The sequence below is a fragment of the Camelus ferus genome, chromosome 6, assembly GCF_009834535.1.
Source record: "Camelus ferus isolate YT-003-E chromosome 6, BCGSAC_Cfer_1.0, whole genome shotgun sequence".
Taxonomy (NCBI): Eukaryota; Metazoa; Chordata; class Mammalia; order Artiodactyla; family Camelidae; genus Camelus; species Camelus ferus.
The window spans coordinates 36,553,407-36,574,010 of NC_045701.1; the positions used below are offsets into that span (position 1 = coordinate 36,553,407).

Genomic DNA, 20,604 nt, shown 5'->3' on the forward strand with positions numbered 1-20,604 from the left:
TTGCCTGGATGCATGTACCCTCCCTATTACGATCGTGATCCTCAAGCCCAAGAGTAAAGAAAGCTCCCTGTATTTGGAATGTTGCTTTCTTGTGGGTAAATGTTCATGTCCTTACAGGTCAGCGAAGGTCAGAACTTATGGTTTATCTCAACAGTACATGTGTGGCCATCAAAAGAAATAAATCTCGGACCATTGGTAGCTTCTGTAGAGATGTCTTTTATCCTACACCTGTGACAATTACCCTGTGTTAGTGAAGCCAAGAAGAGTTAGGCCAGAGGTCAAGGGTCAGGGCACTGTCAAGAGGAAGTGATTCTTCAGTCCACTAAATCCTTTATCATTTTCATCTAATGTGATATCCACCTGTCAGTCAGAGAATGGAGGCCATTGTCTTGTTCTAAGTGCTGCACTTTCTGCCTCAAAGAGAGCACATTTTACTCTTTTTCTTATAATTACCATTTTCTATCTTTAAAATTTCATCTCCAAAATAAACACATAAAAACATAATTTTCAGACTAAAATCAAAACAAGGAGTGATATTAAGTTTCAGATACTCCTATTTGTTTGATTTCATGACCCTATGTTGTGAATTGAGTCAAAAAATCAAACAAATGAATAACGAAATGAGTAGCACTGGAGAAGTAACAAATGGCAGAGAAGCTTGACAATGTAATGTGTGCCTAACTGTGTGTCTACATGTGGGCAGGCTCAGCCCAGATGTTATTGACTAGCACCATACCCAGATAACAAGTATGTTTCCAGAATATAATACAGCATCGACATCTGAGAAAGTTTCAAAATGGACTTCGGTTGAGTTGATATGTATACACAGTAGGATCTGCTTATGCTATACTTGGACACAATAAAATTCCCTTTAGAATGTGGTGTAGGCCCAGTCATCCCAGAGTATAATAATTTCTCAGATCAATTCCTCCTATCATGAGATTCAACTTGCAAGGAAAATCTTATCTCAGAAAGCCTTCCTAAAAAATAAAAATTAAAGTTAAAAAACAGAAAAGAAAAAATAAAGAAAAAAAATAAAGAAACTACTGGGTATCTCAAAGCATTAAAAGAGCAAAATGTATAATAGTTTGAGTGCTAAGGTTAAAAGTGACTAACTTGGGTTTTGAGACCTCCTCTTTCAGTGCAAGGATACTAAATCACAAAGAAGCCTCACGTTATCTTTTGTCTCTAGAGACACGTAAAGTAAATCTCGAGCATTTTCTTATGCCCCTTTCCCTCTGGTAACTCCTATAAGAGTAATGGAGTGGGATGGAAAGTTTTAGAATGGAACTCAGGGATCATATACTTTAGCCTCAGGTCTGCTATTGGCTACTTAAATAGCATGCCCAGCTGTCAAAAGGGAGTGAGAGCTCATTATTCTCAACCCTATGGATTTTTAAAGGCTTAACAGCATCTTTCAGCATCCTCACTACAGATAGAAATCTCTCCTCTGTGCTCCCTAAAAAGTTTTATCTTAATTCATAACAAAAACAGATACATTCCACCCTCACGGCCTTGAACTTTTTGAGAATAAGGATAATGTATTCTTCATTTTTCCCCCCAAGTATTTAGCAGAGTGCCTGTTGAATTAGTGAATGAATGAATCATTCTTAGGGTCACTATCCATCTTCCTTTTTGCCTATTTTTTCATGTTTAATTGTTAATAGGCCCCATTCACTTGCAAAATTACCCAAGTGTGGATCACAAATTATACAATCATCATTTCCTTAATGGAAGTAGAAACTACTTATATCACTAGTTTACTTGAGATCAATTAATGTTCGCTCATATTTCTCTTTCCTTCATAAAATAACAAGTTATTTCGCCTTTCTTTATTATCTATTTTAAAGTTTGGAGATTATTTTAGTAAAAAATTGACGCAGAGATTTGGACTTCTACATTAACTGTCATCCAACAATCAAACACTCCGGACCCAAAGACAACTCTGGAGTTCTTACAAGTGTAAGGTTATATGATTCTAATAAACATAGTCCTGTCCTTTGACGGGTCTCCCAAATTGTAGCTAAAGGTCTCACATTTTACTAATTATTTTAGGTAACAAACTCACTGCATTATTTGACATGGCTATACATAAAAATTACGTATTATTGCAGTTTGGCAAAAAAAATAATCCTCTACTAAAAAGCAGAGAAACAAACAATGCCTTCCAATAGGCCTTGTCTTGGGAAACTCTAATTCTGTACACAGGACACACTTGAAAGGGTGAGGGTGAAATAAAAATCTTATCTTTACAATAATTGTTACAACAAATGACAGTAAAATGTGAAACATGGTTCCAAAGTCGATATACCTAGTCTGTGTCTGAGTATAGCAATATATTAGAAACATGACTATTTCTGATTCCTGAATGACAAAATGATTTTCCTAGGAAGCCACTCCCAAATTCAACCATCTCTCTGCCCATCCTGAACATGTTTTTCACTCATGCATTCAAACATCCTATATGCTGATACATCAAAGGCTCTGATTAATACGGAAATGAGCAAATAGAGAAAAAATGTGGTTCTGCAAGATACTTTTATAGATAAAACATTTTCAATATATTTTTCTGATTGAAACATAGACATTTATTGTAGGCTCTTTAAAAACCTATACTACTGTTACTAGTCCCATGTATTCAATATGTGATGCAATGTTGGCTTTTGAAGTAATATGTAAGCAAATGTTCTCAGATACTATTCACAGTAAATGAGCTGATTCTTACACTAGAATAGCCTGGCTACCTTCCATTCTATTTTAGTTCTATTGCTTTATATTCCTCATATCCTATCTAAGTAAAACTAGCGGAAAACGTCAGAGGAAATTTACAGGTGAGTCGTGGCAATCACTTCTGACCAGCCACCAGCTGAGTCACCAAACCATGGAATTGCTCTTAATATGCATATCACTCAGAGTTTAAAGGTGAAAATGAGAATGGTTCTAGACACTTCAGTATTTTCTAAATCTTTACAATAATCACATCTTTCACTTTATTTCAGCTTGAAAATAATATTAGTTGAGAGTGAGCAAAGACTGACAAGTAAAAATAATGACACCTCCTAGATTTCTCAATTTTCCTAAGTTCTTTTAGTATTTCTCTTGATCACCTGTAATCCAACCTGAATTCTGCTGTTACCAAAAAGTTCGAAAAGCTAGTAACCACAAAGGGAAAGAAAAAGAAGTTTCTGTTTCTGTGCCTGAGTTATATACATTCAGGAAAAGAAAACTTGTAATCTCTTCAAAACAAAGACCTGAATGGTTTTTGTGAAAGGCAGGTATATTCCTTGCAACGATCCATAAAGGCTATTCTTCTACTCCGTATTAGACATGTGATAAACCCTCTTCCCTCCGCACAAGCGACGAAACCCACCCCACATGGCCTCAATTAAACACAATTAAATCAGCCTCAAAATCGATTCAGCTGAGCACGGAAGTCAAGACGGTAGAAACAAAATGGCTTCACCCTGAGTGTTCTGTAAGAATTAGAAGTACTCAAGTACCACACTCACTGTACACCAGAGACGAACATAACACTGTATGTTGACTATACCTCAATAAAACTTTTTTTAAGTATTCAAGTAGAGGAAAATAAATATTTGAAAAAAGGAGATTCACGTCATCTCTCACCTCTGCTTGGTTCCTCTTGGCCTGTTGATTCAGACGCCCTGGTTCCTTTTGTTCTTAAGCTGTTCGGAGGTTCTGGTTCAACATGTCCATGTAGGAAAAGAGCCTGAACGCAGGAACTCCCACGGATACACCAAGTCTACAGTTATATATGAAACACTTTCCCCGGGGAAAACAAACTAAACACTAGGGCAATGGCTCCTCCCCATCAGGGAAACCACTTCAGGGCAGGTAAGAAAGGCTGAGACACTTTCTCACCATAAACCGCACCCCCGGCACGGCCGGGAGGGCCCTCAAAACCTGGAGCTTGTCCCTGCGGAGCCAAGGGTTTGTACCCAACACGGACACGCCACCTTCTAAGACCGCTTCCTGAGAGTCCAGCCGCCGAAAGACAAGGCTTTGAAGACCAACTGGGCTCATGCGCAGAAGACCCACTGGGTGTGGCAAACTGAGGAACGGATCTTAAAGGGCCAAACCCAGAGTTACCCGCCCCGGGGCCCAGCACGGCAGCGGCCCTTTGAAAAGTGCCCAGACTTTACGGGGAAGAAAGTCATTTGCTTTGCGCTGAGGGACAAGAGCCTGCTGGATACTCTCCGGGGACGGAAGCCGGTGGGCGGCATCTTCCTCCTCTCCCTCTGCCTTGCTGAAGCCAGAGGGTGCCATCTTTCTTACTTAAAAAATTATTTTCTTCTGTTTTGGTGGGCGCCAACTTTTCATTCCCCATGTGGCTCACTCCGGCCAGAAAGAGCACCATCTTTGCATTCTTTTTCTGCCCCATTCCAGCGTGCTGGCGTCTCCCGGAGGGGTGCCTCAGAAAATAAGTCTCTCTAAAATCGAGTTCCCTTATTAGGTCTGTTGAGCCTGAGCTGCCCGTTTTCCTTGCTTGGCACCCTGCTGTCAGAGTTTGGCCGCAGGCACATGAGCCCTTGCTCGGTTTTAGGTCTGCATACTTCTGGCGATGCAGTGTCTGTGGATTCCAATCAGGGATGCCCCTCGACCACCTGGCTCTGGAGGCCAGGTGGGCTTGCGTTCCTCGGACTGGTAACAATCAGAGAGAAGTTCTTGTTGGACTGCCATGCTCAGGGCACTGCAGGAACAGCAGACTGAACACAACCCCCTCACCCTCGTCTTTCTGAGAAAGAGGCCTGTTTGCTTGCCCAGGAGCTTTGGCCTGAGGGGCAGGCTGTGGGTTTGGCACACTCCCAGGGGCCCACAGAGGTGCTCTCCGAAACGGAGGCTGGGGGAGGCAATGTTTGTGCTCTCCCTCTGCCTTGCTCCAGCCCACGGGTATCGTCCAGAAAGGCGCTTGTCGGGGGCCTTGATTGTTGTGGCTGCTGCCAAGGGATGTCTCTGTATCATCTGGCTCTGGTGGCCAGCAGGGCTTTTGACCCTGGATCCCAAAAGACTGTAACCAATGAAGAAAGAGTTCTTAAACAGCTACCCTCAGCCCCAGGACCCAGCATAAGACAAGAGATCCAGGGGCTCAGGCTTTCTGTGACCGAGGACTATTAGCTTATCATCACAGCTGCGGCCTGAGGGGCAGGCTTCTCTCTAAACACACACCTAAGGGCTGACTGTAAACCTTTCCTGAGACACCATCCTCACGCTCTCCCTCGCCCTTGCTCCCATGCCAGCATCTCTTGGAGGGGAGCTCTTTACTTGCCCTGGTTTTTATGTCTGGTGTATAATATTCCCTTATTATCCATCTGATGACTGTAGGTCTGGAGTGATAGCCTCATTTCATTCCTGATGTTGCTAATTTATGTTGTCTTTCTTTCTTGTAAGTCTGCTAACCTTACAAGGCTGGCGGTTTCTTTGCAATTAATCTTTGCAAAGAAACATCCATTCAGTTCATGGATATTTCCTCTATTGTTTTTCTTTCTATTTTACTGACTTTTGCTCTTCATTATTTCCTTCCTTGTGCTTGCTTTGGATTTATTTTGCCTCCACTGATGAGTCCCTGGCAGGGAAGGTAGGAGTGCTTCATTACTGACACTGCAGGGGTAGGGGAAGAGGGTGGGGAGACACTGCCCTAGCTGGGAAGGGGACTGGCACCTCATTATAGCCAGGGAAGGGTTTAAGTTCAGGCTCTCCCAGGTTCCCTACTGACATCACGGGGCAGGGGTAGCAGGCAGGTGGGGAGGTGGTGGGAGGGCTCATTACTTCTTGGTGGGGATGCAAGTTTCAGCTCTCTACTCAGCCATCTCGGATACCACCCCAGGGAGGGATTTGAGGACCCTCATTAAAACCTAGAGAGCATGGAACTCTAGGCCCCCCACTTAGCCTTCACTGGTGTGGGTAGGGGCTGGTCCAGATTTTTCTAGTGTTCTGGCTAAAGTAAAGCAGTCATTGTTGGGGAGTATAGGTCAAGTGGTAGAGTACGTGCTTAACATGCACAAGATCCTGGGTTCAATTCCCCAGTACCTCCATTTAAAAAAAAAAAACAATAATAGTTTGAATTGTCCATTTAAAAATGGTTAATTTCTAGATTGTGAATTTCACCTCAGCAAATTATTTAAATAAATAAATAATGAAATTTCAGAATAAAAAGAAAAAGAAAAAATAGCATAAAGCATAAAAAACGCTAAGTTTAAGTTTTACAACATAATGATTTGATATATAGATATTGCAAAATGATTACTACCGTAAGTTTAGTTACCATCCATCACCTCACCTATTTACAACTGTTTTTTCCTTGTGATGAGAACTTTTAAGATCTACTCCCTTAGCAACTTCCAAATATATACTGCAGTATTGTTAACTACAGTCATCATGTCATATCACCAGGACTTACTGATCATGTAACTGGAAGTTTATGTTTTTTGACCTCCTTCACATAATTCAAGATATGGAAGCAACCTAAATGTCCATCGACAGATGACTGGATAAAGAAGATGTCGTATACACACACACACACACACACACACACAATGGAATACTACTCAGACATAAAAAAAGAATGAAATAATGCCATTTGCAGCAACATGGATGGACCTGGAGATTATTACACTGAGTCAAGTAAGTCAGACAGAGAAAGACAAATATCACATGATATCACTTATATGTGAAATCTAAAAAAATAACACAAATGAATTTATTTACAAAACAGAAACAGACTCACAGACATAGAGAACAAATTTATGGTTACCACAAGGGGGAAGGTGGGTAATTAGGGATTAGCAAATACAAACTACAATATACAAAATAGTAGGTCCTCCTGTATAGCACAGGGAACTATATTCAATACCTTGTAATAACCTCTAATGAAAAAGAATATATACATAAAGGTAGTACTAAATCGCTAAGCTGTACACCAGAAACTAACACAACATTATAAATCAACTATACTTCAATAAAAAATAAAACAAAACGTAGAAAACACATACCCATGGGCAAAACACAAATGTTATTCAGCCATAAAAAAGGAGGAAATACTGTCATTTGCAACAACATGGATGGACCTTGGGGGCATTATGCTAAAAAAGTCAAACAGACAAAGACAAATACTGGGTAATCTCACTTATATGCGGAGTAAAAAAATAAACCCCAAAACCTCACAGAAATAGCTATCAGACTGTTGGTTGTCAGGGGTGGGGGTGTGAAGAATGGGGGATCCCACTTTTTCTTATAGAAATTCTCACTTTCTTTGAACTACACAACTTAAATTCCTCTCTACTACACAGATTATTTCCTGATTGGTAGCCCCAGTTGTTCTCACTCCCTACTTTGTTTTTTCCCCTTATTCCTTATGTTGTTTAACATTTGCGTTGATTCACTGCTGCTTAGTTACTCTTGGTCTGCCCAGGAGACAATAAAACCTTTGAAAATATGGTCTATGATTTACTCATCCATCTTTGGGTCCCTGCTATAGTTTTAATAGTACCTCAGACTCTGTAAATGTTTGGTAAGTATTTGTTTAGTAGTATCAGTCAGAAGCCCAAAGTTTTCTGGTTTCCAATTAATGACTTAGACTTTGGCTAATAACTCTTTTCACATTCTTATGTTGTCTGACTTGTCATTCACCAAAATGGAGTAAAAGGACCACTGGCACATGACTTCAATGGTTAGGGTCAACAGCTGTTATTAATGAATAATCAAAATGGCCAATTAGGGAAAAAAATGAAAGTGGTTTGGTAATTTCAAGTGCCTTAACTCCAGTTGAGTGCTTGTGATACAATCAAATTCTCAGAAACAACAAGTAGACTTTAAAGGACCCCACATAAGCTTCTATATGACTGCTTAAAATGGAAAAGAAATAATTACAGCTTGCGTTATAGGCTTTCTCTGATTTAATTGACACTAGCATAGCCGAGATATAGTGTGAATTTGGGAAACTTGTGAAAGGTTTTTATCTTTGCCACTGGAAAGGAGAGAAATGTATTTCTTTAAAATGAAAACTTACCTGTGGCGGGGGTGGGGAAGAAAAATTGAAAAAGGCAAGGAAATTACAGAATCTACAATTTTTCATGATCGTGATTTTCCACTATCCCCAGCAGATAAGCTTGAAATTAGGTGACAGTAAGAGGTGGTTTCTGCAAGTCCTTCAGTTCTTACTAGATTTCCAATAGCCTCTTAGATTTGGCATGGTCCCCAAAATGCTTTAAGATACTGTAACTTCTTTTATTTTCAAAGTTTTATAGATGTTTTAAAACCTTTCCTGATATAATGAGCTCTCTAAATGATGAATGATATCTGTAATTCCTCAGGTGAATCCTTTCCTCTACATCTTTTTTAAAGACAAAGATATTCGATCTACATTGACAAAGAACACCAGCTGATTATTACTCTGGTAGGAAAGACAATCTCTGTAAAATTCTGTTTCTCCAAGAAACCGCTCTCTTAAGATTTCAAAATGCCCTCTTCACCTGGACCTCCAACAAACCCTATCCTTCTTTCAAAGTTCAGTTTGGCTCCCAAATTCTTCAAAAAGCCTTTTTTTACCTTTTAGTCCTAGTGACAACCCCCTAACTTGAACACATGGTATGTGGTATTTGTCACTTGGCACAGAGTACCTTGTAGATTTAATTACTTTTTATGTTGATCTGGTCTTCCCAATTATAACATGAGGCCCTTAAAGTCAAGGACTCTTATTACAGTGTCCTGAGCATAATGGGACACTGTCAATAGATGCATGTGGTTTTAATAAGGATGCTTTTGCCTCAGATTTATGGGGGTCCCTTTCACTGTATCAAGCAAGGAGAGTGCCATAGAATGAATGTTTGTATCCCTGCCCCAGTCATATGTTGAAACCTAACCCTCAGTGTGATGGTATATTAGGGAGGGGGCCCTTTGGGAGACAATCATCTCCTGAGGGTGGGGCTCCCATAATGAGATTAGTGCCCTTGTAAAGGTGCCCCTTCCACCATGTGAGGGCACAGTGAAAGACAGCCATGTGTGCACCAGGAGGAGGGCCCTGACCAGGCCCTGAATCTGCTGGCCTCCATAATAATAAAAAATGAATTTCCGTTGTTTAGAAGCCATCCAGTTGGCTATGATATTTTGTTACAGCAGTCCAACTGGACTAAGACAGGGAGAAAGTAAACAATCCTAAATTCCTGCTGAGCGAATAATTTTTCAAACCATGTAGACATGAATAAATTCTAAACATAAATACAAGGTAACCAGGCTCAGAGGTGAGTAACTTGACCTGTCAGGTACACTCCTGCAAACAGCAGTCTCAGGAGAGTTTCTATGGCATAAACATATTTGAGAAATGCAGCACATTCTAACCACCCTCTCGACCATCTGTCATGCATACCTTCCATTAGAAGTTCAGAGAAATCCAAGTGTAAGGACACACTTTGAGCTCAACCTTTAACCTATCGTTTCCTAAGTTTGTTGGACAGGTAACCTTCCTACCATAGTTTAAAATTGCTGTTATTTGGAACACCTTTTGGGAAACAAATTGCCACGTACCTTTTGAAGGCATCTAACCCACTTATCTTCACTGGGAGTGGCTGATGGGACCTTGCTTAGGTGAAGTTGGGGGGCATTTTTTATACAGGACCACATCATCCTTCTCTAGCATCTTTTCATAGTTTCTAATAATACTTGACCAGCAGAGTGAATATCACAGCAATTTGTTAAATAGCTACAAGTTTAGCATACCGCTATTCTCACGAACGCATATCCTATATGTATTTAGTAATGATGGAGCGAACAAGATAACTCTAACTTGAGGGCAAATTAGAAGTTAAAAAAAGTGTAGGTTGGCACAGGTTGGAAATGTTTAAAGCCATTTTGTCACAATAAAATACAGACAATTCCCTAAATGTATTAACCCGTTGCCTAATATTTAAGGAAAAATAAAAGCATCCTTCCTGTGTTCAATTATTCACAATTCAGATATTTTTCTGCTGAGTCACCTAAGATCACTGTCCCCCGCCTAATTTTTAAAATATTTGTTGTTGTTATTGTTATTTATTCTATACCCTAAAACATAGGAAGTGGGTATGGGTATGATGACAGTTGTGAAGGATCTTGCCCAGTGTAAACCAGAACATCTGTAGTTCCAACCATCTTGGAACCACTATAAGAATAAAATCAGCAAAAAAAAAAAAAAAAGGAATGAAGGCAGCGTGAGGCCTGAAGAGGGAAAAATACAAAAAAATAACAAAAAGAACTGTCTTCAAGTTAGAGGGTTATCACCAAGGACTGAAAAGTGAAAAGAAGGCTTTTTGAAGAATATAGGAGCTAAACTGAGTTTTGAAGGAAGGATAGGGTTTGTAGGAGGTCCAGATGAAAACGGCATTTTGAAATCCTATGAAGGTGGTTTCTTGGAGAAACAGAATTTTACAGACTGTCTTTGCCTACCAGAGTAACAATCACTGTTGCTCTTTGTCTATGCAGTAATAGACCCTAAAACATAGACTGAAATTCGTGTAGTGATGACACCTGTATCCTAGGCTGTGAAGCTGGCCATCGCTGGAATGTGCTAGGCCACCAGTTGCTTCAAATGTTGCCCAGCTCTACGTAGGGGCTCAAATCATGAGCTCACTGAGGCTTCAGCTCTAGGTTACTTGCTAGGGAAAATTCAGGATTTAATATTATGCTGTATAGAAGTGAGAGTCCCAGGAGGAAGCAGAGAGCACACTCAGCTGCAATTTTGAGAACGTAATGAAGAGGCATGTAACCCAGGAGTAAACAGAACTAATGGAACCAACCTGGAATCTGAGGCACCTCCATGTTGACGATAGGAAACCATGAGCATCCTCAGACCAGGAGCGTTGAGGGAAAGAAGCAGTGTTACTGGAGCGCAGAGAAAGTGAAAGTTACAAAGGAACACAGCCACGGCTGGAACTGTGGCAAACCTGATTCAGAAGAGGCTTGCCCCACCTCTCCACCCTCCCAGGCTCCAGTCTCCTACAGATTACTCCTCCCAGCCAAATCACAACTGGTTACTTCTTACTGAAAAGATCTATGAAAAGAAAGGGAGGGAGAGAAGGAGAAAGGAAGAGGAAGAAAGAGAAAGAAGGAAAGGAAGAAGAAGGAAGAAAAAGAAAGAAAAAAATCGGCATTTTGGGATGCAAATGTCTCGTTTGAAGGCATTCAGGATGATTTTGATTTAAAGTTCTTATGTGAAAGTTTGTTGTTATTGTTTCCCCCTCAAATAAGATTCTGGGTCTAATTGTTGGGATAAAATCTTAATAAGAAGTCCTCTAATAAATGTGTTTCACCTGATTGTCCAAAACACACTTGTTACAACCCTGCTGGCCAGATGACAGGAAAACAGAAATGCCATCAGAATGCTGGATGTCGTGGGTGGGAGGCAAGATTTAAAACAATATTGCTTTGAGGGCACAAGTTAAAGAAATGCTATACTGACCAGGTTGCTGTGGACCAGCACTCTACCCACGCCCTTTCCTCCACATTCCTGGCAACCTGGCCAGTATGCTCCCATGTAGGAAGCCTCAGTCTGCCTGCTCCTTACCTAGCTCCCCTCCAGGCTCAGAGACAGACCTTCAGCCACAAGCAATGATGCGTCCAGAACAAAAAGCAGACCCCAAACTAAGCATATGGAAGAAACTACTCATTTGGAACATTTACATTAAATTTTCAAAAAATAAAAAATAAAAGCCTAAGGAATAGAAAAGAGAAATGCATACTTGGAGGAAAGTGATGGAAAACGGGTAAAAATAACATAAAACAAGATATTGGAGCAAATTAAAGTTTTGTAATAGGAAAGAGTATAAGATTACCACAAACAAGTAATTGTGCTTTCTGAGCTGTAAAATACTAAATAAATGGGAAATAATTTTAAAAAGTATTATATGCCAGCATTTCATCAAATGATTATTTCCTCATATACCTGATTGTGTATGTCTTGTGGCTATTGTTTAAATAAAAACAAATCAAGAAAATAGGGTTCTATGAGCTCAAATAATTAAATCCAAAATTTTAACATAGACTCCAGAAAATAGGATATTTCTTAATATTCTCTGAATGTATAGGCCTATTGTTAAAAACAGATCTGTGAAAGCCAGAATACAGTATTTAAATTCTTGACTTTGAGCTGATGAGTGACGCCTTAGGAAGATTACCTAGATTTGCACCATTTACTAGATGTGTGACACTGGGAAAAGCACTTACCGTCTCTGGCCTCATTTTTTATCTGTAAAATATAAGTAACATTTGTATATACTTATTAAAGAAATTACAAATTACAAGAGTTAATACATATAAGGCACTTGGAAGAGAGCCTGAATGGTCTCAGTAACTGGGGCTGATGCTGATGATCATAATCTTATCATTATCACTATTTTTTCTTGGGATATTCCCGATGTAAAAACCATGACTTCTCAATCATCTGCTTGAAGATAGAGACTGAATTGTGGCTACTCCTGAGGCTACTGTGTTTATTCTGAATATGAATACAAAATATGTTTCTATGTAAAATTTAGACTTAAATTTGAAGATGATATTCAGAAACTCCATCACAAAACTTCCAACACAGCCACACTGGGAAATCTGGTTCAACAGAATTAGACAGCTCCCCCAACCCCTCTCGTGCCCCAAACCACTTTCCTTGCAAACTCACGTGAAATAAAATCAATCACATGTGAAACTAGATTTCGCTAAATCTGGTTCCTGAAACTTCATCGGAGTGGGGAAGTCATTTAAGTAATTTGCTTATCCTGCATTTCCCTTCTAGGTCTGTTTTTAAGATCCATTTTACATTGTTAATAAGAACTTGAAAGTCTGAATCCAGTTTGATCTACTGAATGAGGATCACAGGATCTGCATGGATCTTCAAATCAATGCCACAGATGCATCCTTTTTAATAAGACCTAAGCATGTTTTTGGCACAGTCCCTGCCTCACAGAAGCCACTACTTTATTCCGTCTAGCATGTTTTCTCTACCCCTATGATAAGGTCTGTCACTCTGTTATAATTGTCTCTTTACTTTCCTGCTTCCTCCATTAAACTATAGGTTCCATGAAAGTTGCATTCATTATACATTCACAATGCTTCTAATATACAGCAATAGTAAATATTCAACAGATAAAAAGATTGAGTAAATAACTAATCTCCATGTCCTTGAAGTGAAAAATCGACTGGTTTTCAGAATACAATTTATATTCGGATTTTAAAACTGCCAGAGGTTTTGGATCATCCTCCAAGACCTAAGGGGGAAAGACTTCTTAAATGATTTTACAAAATACAACAAAGAAAATTCTTGTAAAATATTTTTATATGCATGAGACCAAGAGTTAATGTAAAACACAGGTAGTGCCAAAGCTCGCTACAGGCTCTTTTCTCTGTGGCTGCCACCTGACTAGACCACATCGCTTAAAATCAAATCCATCCATTTTGTAAGTTTCTTTTTTTTCCTATAGCTGAGATTACAATCTATCATTTGGAGAGAATCTGACACCTAGATAAAAGCAAGTACATAAAAAGAATCGAAACTGATGCAGAAGGAAAAAAGTACAAATAGGCTGCTTTTTTGCTAGATAAAATGCCAAGGTTCGGAGCTGAGGAGCTAGCATCAGAGGAAAAAACTTTTTAGGTCATTTTTATCAAGCGACTTGTAGGTGAAGGAATATGGAAACATGTCAAAAAATTAATCATTATCTTCTAAGTTCCTTGTTCTAAAAACCCTTCCTCCCTCTTTTCTGCTATTCTGTGCATTTGTTAATATACTCTTTAGTTTGAAATTAATTCCATATTTGCTTTAAAGATAATAATATCCAAGAAGTCTGCTTACTATGTGAAAATTTTAGTCATAAACCAGTTAGTAACTATCAGTCAAGCAACAATTATCATGTATTTTTAGTACATAGTGTACATCTTGCTCTACATGAAGTTCACTGAGCAAAAGAATGCCTATACAGCAATTTACAGAGGGGTCCCCACCACTGACTGCTCAGTGCTTCTCATCTTGTTTCACATGTGTAATGAAACAAGGCACAGGGAGAGGGAGTCAGGAGACATGAATTCGTGTTCCGGTTCCATCAACAAGTCACCCCGTCTGGGCCACAGATTTCTCATCTGTAAAATAAAAGGACTTGCACCAGCTGCTTTTTCATGTCCCTATCTTTGGCTTATGTAATTCTACTTTTTGAAGTCTTATGCTAAAACTGGAAATATGAAGGGGCTCTATGATCAATTCAACTCCTTAAAGAACACTTTTGTTTTTATTAATTGCAGTTATTTCTGTAAATAGTATAGTGAAAGACAAAATATAAAATACTTTTATATTGTGGTATCAAATAGCTTCCAAATATTAATGATGTTTCCAAATTTATTAAATTAAAATCAGTGGGTTGGTCGTCTTATACCATTTGTGGAGAAAACATTAGTACAGGTTCTTTTTATTCCTTGTACTTTAAACCAATTCCCTTCTCTTAAAAGGAAATAGTTCTTAGCGTTGAGCAGCATACATACTTGTATAACTTACCAGATGACAAGGGCAGTTCTTCCCCCGCAATTCTGTCCAAGCACCTGATGTGCATTTTCTGTGCTATAAAAGTTTACTCTGTAATTCTAGGTATCAGATGGTGTTACTGTGTCTTCTGGGTACTTTAATGATAAAAATGGGAGAATGGACCAAAAGTCAACTGTTCTTCCAACTAAGCTATTAATGTTTGCCGTTCGGCTAAAATTACGCTCAACCCTGGCAAACCTTTATTTACTAATTTTTAAGCATTTTGTTTTATTGCCTGCAGGTTTCTAACACCCATTGACATGTGCCTCATACATTGAAGGACATCTTAAAAGAAGGTTTTCTATCCATTTGCAAGCTGATCACTGGGAATTGGGGCTGGTTATGATTTCCATGCAATTTCTTATCACAACCAAGAACCATAATCACAAAAATCAAGGCAGTAAATGCTTCAAACATACAAATGCATTTAGGCGCTTAGAAAGGAATAATGGTGTCAAATCATACAATACGATAGAAAGTACACTGTAAAGAAGGAAAGAAGAAAGAAAGGAAGGGAGGAGAGAGGGAGGGAGGGAATAAGGAAGGGAGGAAAGGAGGAAGGGAAGAAACAGGCATGTCCTGGGCATATATCAGGTACTGAATAAATGTCTATATTCTTTTTCTACTAGGTTAAAACATATAAAGTTTCCGATATCATTTTTATCTACCAAAAAAAGCTGTAATTTTCATATAGCTTGATCTAATGTGTTCAAGGTTATTTTTTCAAAATTTGTCTTTGCATCAGACTAGTGGTGAAAACTAATGCAGCAAGGCACTGCCATCTAGAACAAGGACACTGGCTGAGAAGCCAGGCCTACTTAGATGGCCAGGTCCATCGGGTTCAGTCTGCCCAACCACAACCTCTTCTCTACTCGGAACCAGAATATAAGGAGCTATTTTTCAGGAGCTAATTAAAGGGGTTTAATTCCTCACTTCACAGGGAATGCCCTTGCTGTCTGTGTTGTGATTTGTCTATCGGGACTTGCCATAAAATCTACTTGCCATTCTCTCCACCACTAATACATCTAATGCCATGGGGTTTACCAGATCGTACAGGCCAAGCAGCAAGGCCACTTTAACTGCAACTTAGACCTCATGCAAAGCCCTTTACTGGTCCTGGTCAAAAAAAACAGCCTTTTATGTCACCCATGTAAGTCAGAAGACCATCCCAACATGTGGTCTTAGATGCCTCCAAAACCCAGTGAGGATCACAGGGCACTGCTCTTCCTTTTACATGGTAGGTGGTGCAAGGTGTAATCATTTGTCCTCTATTTTGGACAAATGTTCTAAGATAATGCATAATATGTGTTGGGCCCCTTAAGTTCAGTTGTGTATGGTTTATAATGTTTAAAGGGGTTCTTTAGCATCTAGAGGAGAAAAAAGCTGATCAGTTCAGAGAAACTAAGTAACACTTTTAGTGAACAAATACATTTTCTACCTTTTTATAATTAGTTATAGACAGGACTAAATTAACACTTAAGTAAATTTGTGTACATAATTAATGTAGACAACTATATACCTAATTATAAATTCATATTTAAAATATATTACATAATTAATTACATTTGTGCTTAAGGTAATTGTTATATAATTAACATAAATACAGGTGTTTATCTTTTTATTTTCAAATTATCTGCCTTAATCTACAAATAGTTGAAGATATTTAGGCAAATAGATATATAACATAATTAAATATAACATATTAAAATGAGGATCAGAAAAAATATAAATTAGGTTTTTCAGCTCAGAAAAAAAATTTTTAAAAAGCACATAAGAACATAAGCCACAGGTTCCTACTGTAAAACACACAAAAAACATGTGTGGTCCATTCAAAGAATTATACACTCTTGCAAAAGAAAAAAAAATTAATGCAAAATCATAGTGTTTGGCCTCTTTTTTGGGCCTCCTTTCTTTTTATTCCCTAGTCAGACTGTCCAGTTCTTGGGCTCTATACTGACGTCCCCTGTAAGCAATAAAGAACCCCAGGTTCCCTTTCTATGTTCAGTGATTTTTTTCACTGCAAGATGAGAATTTTATTACTAGCACTGTTGTTCTTTATTCTCTTCTCCTTGTCCATTTCCTATCTCTATGCTATCCCTTTTGTACCCCTTTCCGGCTGCTGTCAACATAGACCCTGAAAGTTACACTTTTTCTTTGGCTACCTTTTAAGCAATTTCCTCAGCATTTATGCTGAATGGCTACAAAAGCAATGGTCTTCCTGGTCATGCTTCCATCAATGACTTCATTGCCCACTTACCTTTCTGTCTTGTTGACCACCTTGGGTAGATTCACGATTGCTAGGAACTCTCCAGTTTCACTTCAGCCAGTTATGATGCTTGTTCTAAGTCGCAAAGTAATCTCTGACAACTTCCCATTAACAGGCTGCTCTGTTGTGATCTGTGAAGCTTTATGAGTCTTTGCAGTTTGCTTTCATAAAAAGGGAAAGTCTTCTTTTCTTGACACCCTTGTGATGTGAAGCAGGAAGAAATAGCTCCTGGGAGAAGGGAAGCCAGGCAGACTGTCCCTGGGGAGTTAAGTCTTCTTTCTTAATGGTATTTTCTTCTGTCTCTTTTAAAATTTCTTGGTGACTTCCAGACTCGTAACAAAAGTTTCTGTAACCACCATGGCAGTATATATCTATCTGTCCTGGATTGAGGTTGTGACTTCCTGCACTTTAAAGGCCCCGTAACAACTGAGAGACACCTTCAGTACTTTAAAAATTCTCCAGCGACTCTGTCACTCCATCTTTACTTCCCAAATATAGTCCCTGAAGTATATAAACTGATGTTCCCAAAATTTACACAATGTTTTCCATAATTCACTGTAAAAAGTAAAGAAATGCACTATAGAAATAAAACCCTCAAGGTCAACAATCTAGAAAAGACCAGGGGATAATTTGATCATTGAATAGGAAGTGGTTATCTCACCAGGTCAAATACATAAAAGACATAAAAGATGTGTGTGTATGTGATTATGAATCAAAGAGCCTTTAATAAAAAAGCATAGCTTTGATTATGCACAATAATTCATGAAACTGATTTAGATACTCTTTTATAGATATAGATGTGACTATAATTTTACAACTTGTGAAGGCAATTAACTTCGTACCTTAGTCACATAAACACTAGTCTACGTTCCTTTAGTTTTCATGAAGTCAGTCAACAATCATTTTTGGAACACCTACCATGTATCAGTTCCAGGCTAGGTTCTAAGACTATAAAGATGTGCAGTACACAATACTTGTGTCAAAGAACTCTAATCTTTCTGAAAAACTGACCATGCCTTACTACACACACTTCTGGAATACTATACTGATAGAAGTAAGCACAAAGGCCATGAGAGCATCCCACAAGACAGGACCAGATTTTCCTTATGAATCTAGAAAGTTTCCATAGATCTTATATACTTCCAGTGTATATATTAGAAACATAATTCTTTTCCAGGAAGTTGTGATTAAAATGCAACCATTAGACTATTTGCATGAATTTAAAAATAGACTAATCTTGATTTAACGGTGAGTTCTTAATGAAGTTAAAGTGAAGACAGAACATCAGTCTTCGTGATGGAATATAATCCAAATGTATATTTAGGAACTATGTCTCAATGGGATCCTTTCCTCTAAAGTTTTGAAAGTGCTTGTCCCTAATTCTGTAGAACGCTAGTAGTATTGCATTTGTAGCCGTAACACAGTTGCAGAATTCCAAAAGGACTATTTGGTTCCATTTATTATAGTAAAAAAGAAATCCTTGCTGAATATAAAACATTGCTGTTTTGATTATGTGAACTGATTGTGTGTAATTTTGCTGCTTCTTTTTATGTCATCATGTCCATTGAATCCCTTTTAAAGGAAAATCATTTTCTAGACTAAAATGTTATCATAAGAGCAGCTCCACTTTTGCTGACATGATTTTGATTAGGAAATTTAGATCTTCACTCTATATGAATACATTAGAAGAGGATTACTCTGATCGAGACTCCACAAGAGAGCTAAAATATACCACAAATAAATAATCAAGCATCTTGTATGAATTTAAAAATAAATCATGTCTCATAAAGTAAAAATGGCCAGTTTGGGCTCAGAGAGAACACAGATAGCATTGCTAATTTGCAGCAGAGTGAATCCAGTAACATGGGTTTTTAATTAGATGGCAGAAACAGTAAGGTGACAGGGCTGAGAACAGGTAAATCATCCAGGAATAGCAAAGCATCGAGCACAGAGCCAGCTGGTGCAGTACCGCCTTGGTGTCAGAGATCCATGCTGCATCCTGAAACGGGGACTGTTCAAACAGTCTGTCGCACAGCTGTTCTTGCTCAGAAACAAACGGCCAGGTCTGGTAGTGGTATCACTCTTCAGGTACTATCATGACAGTAAAGTTTCTAGGGAGGACTGGGTGGCTCAGAAAGATGTTAAAAAAAAAAATCAAGCTTTATTGGAAACACCAAAAAGATGTTTTAAAAATATCCTCTTCCCCTCCTTTGCTTTATCTCTTGCATTATGTGTATCAATTGAATTTTTTAGTCAGAACTATATTTCTCCCATCGGACTGAGGGTTCTTAAGAATTTGGGCTAAAGAGAATCAGTGAAAAGTTGGGGCTGTTTTTAAAGTTGAATATGATCACAAATAAACTCTGGGAGTTTTTTTCATTGAGGTCATATCAATATGGGCAGATACATTGCTAAAAATTGTTTGAGAAGGAAAGCCTTTACAATATTAATTTCTTTTCCTTTACTGATGCATTTCTTTAAGGTTTTGAAAGATGTAATATTTGTTGAGACCCTCCCCCAATAACAACTGAAACCGATGAAATTCATTCAACTGAGAAATAACATGTTTAGAGAGGTTCAAAAGATAAAAAAAAAAGTCAGTCCTTATGATATAATTAGTCAAAAAAGTGTTTTAATCAAAAGGGAAGAGAATGACTTTGTAAACTGGCACTCAAAGCAAGAGGACTCTATCCCAGTGCTTGGACTGAATCATGTCCCCCCAAAATTCACATGTTGAAATCCTAACCCTCAGTGTGACTGGATTTGGAGATAAGGCCTTTAGGAGATGCTTAAGATTTAATGAGGTCATAAGACAGGGGCCTTAATCCAATAAAAATGGTTGCCTTGTAAGAGGAGGAAGAGAGGGGTCTCTCCCTCCTTCAGTGGGCACACGAAGAAGAGGTCGTATGAGTACACCAGGAGGTGGCCGTCACCTGCAAGTCAGAAAGGAAGCCCTCACCAGGAATTGAGCCCTGCCAGACCCTGATCATGGACTTTCTAGCATCCAAACTGTGAGAAAATGAATTTCTATTGTTTAAGCTTCCCAGGCTATGCCATTTTGCTATGGCAGACAAATCTGATTAATATACCCAGAAAGAAGAGAGAGCTCCCTGCTGTGCTGCTGGTGAGTCACAAGGACTGGGCAACAGGTAGCTGAGAACTGCTTCCATGAGCTCCAGAACTGGCCCCAGGTCCTGAACAGTCCAGCAGAGGTTGCCACAAATCCCAGATGCATGCCCTGTCCCTTCCCATTGATGGTTTTGGCTTTGGTTTGTTAGTTTAGTCTTTTTTCCTTTTCTTGGGTGTTTGGGGGAGGAGAGAGCTGTTTATTTGGCTTTGGTTTATTTGTTTGTTGTACATAAAAACAGAAACAATTAGCTTGGGTAAATTACTGGCATTTCACCCTTTCGTATCTTGATGAAATAAGAAAATCATCACCTTTAACACATCTGAAAAAAAACTAATCTTTTACTGAAGATTTTCTATCAATGCCTTTATGACTCTTAGTAATTTTTATGTAAAAACCAGTCAACCTCCATTGGGAAATAAAAGTCTATTACTTTATCAAGTCATCTTTTAATTTCTTGCCTTGTTGAATTGGTGGGAATTAAAAGTGGTGTCATTAATAACATTAGACCAAAGACGGTATAGGGCAACAATCCATGAGTGAGATTCTAGTCAAAATCAATACAAACATGGGAAGCAGCTTATGTTTGCATTCACTGCCCCACTAGTTTGGCTTCTTAACCTTTTCATCCTTATTCATATTGATTTTCCATATTTGCAT

General features: G+C 38.6%; 2 long non-coding RNA genes across 2 annotated transcripts in view; both read right to left on the reverse strand.

The window, feature by feature from the left end:
* The window catches only part of LOC106729607, a 120,818-nt gene extending 116,775 nt beyond the window's left edge, over positions 1 to 4,043 (reverse strand). The window contains exon 1 of the long non-coding RNA XR_004320606.1: positions 3,628 to 4,043. This is a non-coding gene — a long non-coding RNA (uncharacterized LOC106729607). The remainder of the gene's footprint in view (positions 1 to 3,627) is intronic.
* Positions 4,044 to 5,307: 1,264 nt separating this feature from the next.
* On the reverse strand, positions 5,308 to 17,975 carry LOC116664482. Its single transcript, XR_004321008.1, has 4 exons — positions 17,902 to 17,975; positions 12,475 to 12,484; positions 8,074 to 8,078; positions 5,308 to 5,318 (listed from the first exon to the last, which is right to left on the reverse strand). It is a non-coding gene; the product is annotated as an uncharacterized LOC116664482 (long non-coding RNA).
* Between the last annotated feature and the right edge of the window lie 2,629 nt (positions 17,976 to 20,604).